This window comes from Pleurodeles waltl, chromosome 5 (genome assembly GCF_031143425.1).
Source record: "Pleurodeles waltl isolate 20211129_DDA chromosome 5, aPleWal1.hap1.20221129, whole genome shotgun sequence".
Taxonomy (NCBI): domain Eukaryota; kingdom Metazoa; phylum Chordata; class Amphibia; order Caudata; family Salamandridae; genus Pleurodeles; species Pleurodeles waltl.
Genome location: NC_090444.1, coordinates 17,108,270 through 17,115,255, shown reverse-complemented (window position 1 = coordinate 17,115,255; position 6,986 = coordinate 17,108,270). Strand labels below are relative to the sequence as shown.

Below are 6,986 nucleotides of genomic sequence, written 5' to 3'. Positions count from 1 at the left end.
TATTTTCTGTAGGAAACACTTGTAGGATCTACACAAATGACCCCTTGCTTAATTCAGATTTTTGTCTACTTTTCAGAAATGTTTAGCTGTCTGGGATCAAGCATTGGTTTCTCACCCATTTCGGTAACTAACTGGAAGGAGGCTGAAAGCACAAAAAATAGTAAAAATGGGGTATGTCCCAGTAAAATGTCAAAATTGTATTGAAAAATTGGGTTTTCTAATTCAAGTCTGCCTGTTCCTGAAAGCTGAGAAGATGGTGATCTTGCCACCGCAAACCCTTTGTTGATGCCATTTTCAGGGAAAAAAACACAAGCCGCCTTCTGAAGCCCTTTTTTCCCATTTTTTGAAAAAAACAAAAATGTCACTGTATTTTGGCCAATTTCTTGGTCTCCTTTATTGGAACCCACAAAGTCTGGGTACCTCTAGAATCCCCAGGATGTTGGAAAAAAAGGACGCATATTTGGCGTGGGTAGCTTATGTGAACACAAAGTTATGAGGGCATAAGCGCGAACTGCCCCAAATAGCCAAAAAAAGGCTCGGCACAGGAGGGGGAAAAGGCCTGGCAGCGAAGGGGTTAATAGAATTGAAAATTCTTGACACTTAAGCTAGATCATTTTTTAGTCACCAATATCCTCTGCTGGCTCTGAAGAAAGATACGATTGGGACACGTGGGAGGTGGGCTGAGCACTGTGGGGGCTGCTGGTGGGCGAGGACAGCTTACTTTAGTAACAAGACCTGCACATTGAAAGAGCGTGTTCTTTGGCAAACTGAACATACATACACCGAAGGTGTCAGAGACACTCATTGCAAAGGGCACAGAAGGCGCTCACGCCTGCGTGCTCGGAGTGAATATAACTGATTATAAATAGTGGTATTCAAGCAACCCCGGCCAAGTGCAGCAGCTAAGGTAGTGCCTGGAAATGGTGATCTGCGCATGCTCAGAGCCTCAGACACGCATAAACACTGAGCAGGACCAACTGATGTACGCATGCTCATAGTACTTGGGATAATTGCTAAAGCTCATCTGGGCATGCGCAGACCGTATGAGGGACTAGTTTATCTGCCTAGGCTCAGAGCCCTATACGCGTCTGTAAATTGAATTGTAATGGTGGATTTGCGCATGCTCAGTGTCTCGGAGTGTCCACACAGAGGAGGAAAAACTGATGTGCGCATGCTTACCGTACAAGACACTATACCATTTAGACATAGACAGGAACGGTGGATCTGCGCATGCTCCAAATCAGAGATACAACAGAACATTTGCACCAACGCCTGCTGTGCGCATGCTCAGAGGGTAAGAGGGGATTATACGCGCAGAAGACACCTCAGTCCCGAGACGTTCCCTCCCTGGAAGCCCATGGAGGCTCCTCTGCTGCTGCAGACATCACAAGGCCGCGGGGTCAGGGCCTGGTAAGGAAACCGCGGGTTACCATTGTACACTGAGCAGCACATGGGCCTGGCTGAAGGGGCCTCATAGAATGAGGATATCAGGCTGTAGTGCTAGGGGGAGGATGTGACGTCACGGGAACATCAGTATGTAGTGCTAGGGGGGGGATGTGACGTCACGGGAACATCAGTATGTAGTGCTAGGGGAGGATGTGATGTCACGGCAACATCAGTATTCATCTGTCCTAGGGAGAGGATGTGATGTCACAGGAACATTAGTATGTAGTGCTAGGGAGAGGATGTGATGTCACAGGAACATTAGTATGTAGTGCTAGGGGGAGGATGTGACGTCACGGGAACATCAGTATGTAGTGCTAGGGGAGGATGTGACGTCACGGGAACATCAGTATTCATCTGTCCTAGGGAGAGGATGTGATGTCACAGTAACATCAGTATGTAGTGCTAGGGAAAGGATGTGACAGGGAGAGCAGCTGACTTTACAACTTGGGGGCGGCAGGTGCGAGACTGGGCGCCGCCTCAGCACATAGTTATCTGTATATGAACCGTGCAAGTATTTCAGAATTAGGAAAGGGGAGCTTGGACGACAGGGTAGGTCAGACTGCCCATGACGCTCTTCAGTTAAATTGACTTGATAGAAGAGCGGCCAGCATCCATGAGATCCCCAAGGGGCCCATGTACCTGACCTAGGAGGGTTTCCACATTCAGAAGTTTATGATTCCACCAAGAGATTTCAGTTATTTCTTACATATCAAATAATTACTTTGGCGCACTACTCACCCGTTAGGGTCTCAAGGCGCTTGGAGAGGGGGGTGGGAAAGTTGCCGGTTACTGATCAAAAAGCCATGTTTTGCCGTGCTTTCTAAAGGTTAGGAGGTCCTGGGTCTTGCGTAGGTTGGTGGGAGGGAGTTCCAGGTCTTGGCGGCGAGGTGGGAGAAGGATCTGCCGATGGAGGCGGTGCGGTGGATGTGAGGGGACTGTAGCGAGGGCGGCGGAGCTGTCGAGTTGGTATGTGGAAGTTTACTCGTTTGTTGAGGTAGACCGGTCCAGTGTCATGGAGGGCTTTGTGAGCGTGGATGAGGACTTTGAAAATGATCCTTTTTTTGCTGGGCAGCCAGTGTAGGGATCTGAGGTGGGTGGATATTTGTTTGTGGCGAGGGAGGTTGAGGATGAGACGTGCGGCTGCGTTCTGAATTTGCTGGAGTTTTCTTTGAAGCTTGGCTGTGTCCCTGCGTAGAGGGCGTTGCCGTAGTCCAGTCTGACAATAGGAGTAGAGTTTTTCACTCTCTTTGTGAGGGTTAGGCCACCTGATCCCTGTGAATGTATTAGGCGAGAAACATGTTGACCATGACTAGCAGTTCTGTAGTGTAGGCAATACCCACACACAGTTCAATAATATCTAAATCTCTAATTAGAGTTGTAGACATACATTCAGTTGTTGGCAGGGAACCAGATAATTGTTTTCCGTACTTCCTCCTTTTTTCGTTTTTAACCTTGGCAGGGGTGCAAGGTTATATTAAAGATAGTTTTCTTGGGCACCTTTAGCCAGTTTTAGCAGTGTTCTCATCCCCTCTCAAATCCATTCACTACCGCCATTCTTTTTTATCTCCGGCAAAGAGCCCTCTACTAGGGCACGTCAGGCATTGCAGTGCAAGACTGACGAGGAGCATGGCCCAATGATGATGTATGTCACCCAATGGTGAGTGAGGGCTACTGTTCCTGTAAGACTAATGCATGCGATGACTGAAAAGACCCCCCCCCCTATTCTAATTGGTGGAATGAAGTCCTTTCTTTTGGAACAATGCATCTTATTTCAGTTATAGGTTCATGTAGGGAGATTGATGCACTGGACCACATAATTCTCCCTAGTTTTGTATCCCTAACTTTTTTGCGGTATGGAATCTTATGGCCAGCATTGTAGGTACATCCTGAGCCCATGTTTTTGTGATAATTTTCCCATGCAGGATACAATGCATTTTATTTTCTTCTGTGATCATTTTAGCTCTTTAAGAAAAATATATATATTTGGCCTTTGCTTAGAGGGATGGTTGTTTTGCATGTTAAATGTGGCTTGTTTTTTATCTGGGGCACCAAAACGCAGGAGGACCCACCATAATGGCTAAAGCGAGGGGTTGAAACAGTGATATGCCTCAGTAGCTCATGTCCATTAGTACAACTTAGATAATTTGTAGCATATTTTAGTGGTTTTAAGTGCTGTTTTTCTCTGTGACTTTTATATACATTCTTGAAGTTTGTTTTGTCATCAACTTACATTTCATTAGTAAATATTAGAATCTAATACATTTTTAATAATTAATTTTTAATAAGTATGAATTTAATGTCTGTATTAGCTGGATTTTGTAATTCATGTATGTTTTTAATGATATGTGTTAATCCAAAATAAACAAATAAATGAATGAATGAGTATGGCAGCTAAGGTACTTATTTTGTTACTGTTGGGTGGCTTTCCCATTTCCTGATCTATAAGTGAGTAATAACCGAAAATCATCCTATTTTTGCAAGAAGTGCTAACACTGGAGAAGAATCCACCACTGCATTTTCCTTCACCATACTATCCCTAGGTTGCAGGAAAGTGAATTCAGTGTATTTTGCTTCATATTTAGCACTTTCACAATAAATTGGAGGGCCTCTAAAATCATCCACATCTAAGTAAGGCCCTTATGCAGGCAGGAACTGAGTATGGGGCACCCAAGAACTAACGGTGATTCTATTATTACAGACCAAGAAAGTCCCGACAATGTCTTTCCTGCCTCACTTCTCCTTATGAAAATTATTCTACTTTTTCTGCGTTTGTTGTCTTCCTCCTATCCATTTCACTTTCCACACTATCATTTGCTTTACCTCTCTCATTCCTCTCCATTTTCTCTCTCATCCTATTCCATGTTATATGCTCTGTTTCTGTCTCTCTGATCCTCATACATAACATTTCTTTTAGCCCATGTTTGCTGCCTCTCCCCTTCTCTTACTCCCCTGCATCCCTCCTTTTGTCTATATCCTGTCCTTTCCAACTAGTTTTTAGGTTGAGCATAGCAGCGCGAAAGCGCTTCTTTTCCGACGTCTTGGTATCTATGTGGGCTTTTAAGCATGACAGCTTCAGCACCCTGACACCCCTCACCCCCCCCGGCAACCACCAACACCACAGATTCACCTCCGACCAACCTCCTGCTCTCCTGGACCCACGTCAACGACAATGACTCCGACTCCATCGAAATCATGATCACCATCCACTCCGGCTCTTCATCTGACCTCTGCCCTCACCACATCCTCAACTAAGCAAGCTCCATCATCGAACCCCAACTATGGAAGATCATCAACAGCTCATTCGAGTCCTCCACCTTCCTGGAGAGCTGGAAACACATCAAGACCAACGCCCTCCTCAAAAAAAAACAACAAAGCAGACCCAAAGGACCTCAAGAACTTCCGGCCTATCTTCCTGCTCCCCTTCCCGGCAAAAGTCATTGAGAAGGCTGTCAACACACAACTAACCTGCTTCCTCGAGGAGAACCGCACCCTGGACCCTTCTCAATCCTGATTCTGCAGCAACCACAGCACCGAAACTGCCCTCATCGCCGCCACTGACGACATCAGAACCATACTGGACAGCGGCAAAACTGCAGCCTTCATCCTCCTGGACCTCTTGGTCACATTCAACACTGTCTGCCACCATACCCTATGCTCACGCCTCAGCAATGCTGGAATCCGCAACAGAGCCCTGGATTGGGTCACCTCCATTCTCACCAGCAGAACCCAGAGAGTCCGCCTCCCTCCATTCAGCTCGGAGGCCACCGAAATCATCTGCGGCATACCCCAGGGTTCGTCCCTCAGCCCGACCCTCTTCAACGTCTACATGGCCCGCTCGCTAACATGGCCCGATCCCACAACCTCAACATCATCTCATACGCTGACGACACCCAGCTGATCCTGTCCCTCACCAAGGACTCCGCCAAGACCAACCTCCACGAAGGAATGAAGGCCATCGCCGAATGGATGAAGAGCAGCTGCGTCAAACTCAGTTCCGACAAGGCGTAAGTCCTCATCTTTGGTTGCACCCCCTCCGCGTGGGATGACTCCTGGTGGCCTGCCACTCTTGGAACCGCTCCGACTCCCACCAACCACGCAGGCAACCTAGGATTCATCTTGGACATCTCACTATCCCAGCAAGTCAACGTCATCTCCTCCTTCTGCTTCAACACCCTCTGCATGCTCCGAAAGATCTACAAATGGATACCCACCGAAACCAGAAGAACAGTCACCCAAACCCTCGTAAGCAGCAAACTGGACTACGGCAATGCCCTCTGCGCAGGAACCATGGCCAAACTCCAGAAGAGGCTGCAACGCATCCAGAACTCCTTCGCACACCTCATCCTGGATATCGTTGGTAAATACTTTACATTTGTCCGTCTTTGGGGTGGTTTAGTTACCGGCTTGGGGACCGACCCTCTTACATGAATAATTGCACGTTTGTCGATATGTTTGACTGCAACTGAACTTCTTTTTCCTTTTTGTGTGTCTCCTTTGCAAACACTCTCATGGTGGCCGTGGCGCTTTGAATCGGCTCGCTTACGTCAACTGTTTTAATTTTCATTTCTCTTTCAGGGAGGATTTACGATTTTGGTTGATCGCTGCCTTTCCTTTGTGTTGCACCTAGCCTTTTTTTGCATGGTCATCCCCAGTCTTTTTGCCTCCTCCCTTCTAATTTTTCTGACCAGTTTTTGTTGGCTTTAGGACTCAGCACTTTACCACTGCTAAAACAGCGCTAAAGTGCATATGTTGTCTGTGCAAATTGTACTGTTGATTAGTTTATCCATGATTGGCATATTTGATTTACTGGTAAGTCCCTAGTAAAGTGTACTAGAGGTGCCCAGGGCCTGTAAATTAAATGCTACTAATGGGCCTGCAGCACTGGTTGTGCCGCCCACATTAGTAGCCCTCTAACATGGTTCAGACCTGCCACTGCAGTGTCCGTGTGAGCAGTTTTAAACTGCCAATTCGACTTGGCAAGTGTACCCATTTGCCAGGCCTAAACCTTCCCTTTTACTACATGTCAGGCACCCCTAGGATAGGCCCTAGGTAGCCCCAGGGGCAGGGTGCAGTGTATGTTTAAGGTAGGACATATACTAGTGTGTTTTATATGTCCTAAGAGTGAAATACTGCCAAATTCGGTTTTCACTGTGCAAGGCCTATCCCTCTCATAGGTTAACATGGGGGCTGCCTTTAAATATCCTTAAAGCGCAGATTCCCTTTGAGAGCAGACACAAATATGGAGTTTAGTGTCTCTGAACTCACAATTTAAAAATACATCTTTTATTGAAGTTGTTTTTTAAATTGTCTGTTTGAAAATGCATTTTCTGGATTAAACCATTCTGTGACTCTGCCTGATAGTGGATTGTCTGTCTTGGTCAGTTTGACAAGTGGGCTGTTTTACACCTCTCTTGACAGTGACACAAAAGGGGGCGGGGGTGTAGCATGCATATCCTGATGAGCCATCTGAGCTAGAGGGGAGGGAGGAGTGGTCGTTCACACCTGAAAGGACTGTGCCTGCCCTCACACAATGCAGTCTC

At 46.7% G+C, this 6,986-nt stretch overlaps 1 protein-coding gene across 3 annotated transcripts in view; it reads left to right on the top strand.

The window, feature by feature from the left end:
- Positions 1–1,250: 1,250 nt before the first annotated feature.
- Positions 1,251–6,986, top strand: part of LOC138295295 (zinc finger protein 850-like) — a 46,924-nt gene continuing 41,188 nt past the window's right edge. Inside the window, exon 1 of one of the 3 annotated variants that reach the window (XM_069233501.1) lies at positions 1,251–1,410. The gene's annotated coding sequence lies outside the window, so the exon portion shown is untranslated. The remainder of the gene's footprint in view (positions 1,411–6,986) is intronic. The other 2 variants (XM_069233499.1, XM_069233500.1) reach the window with 2 other exon arrangements.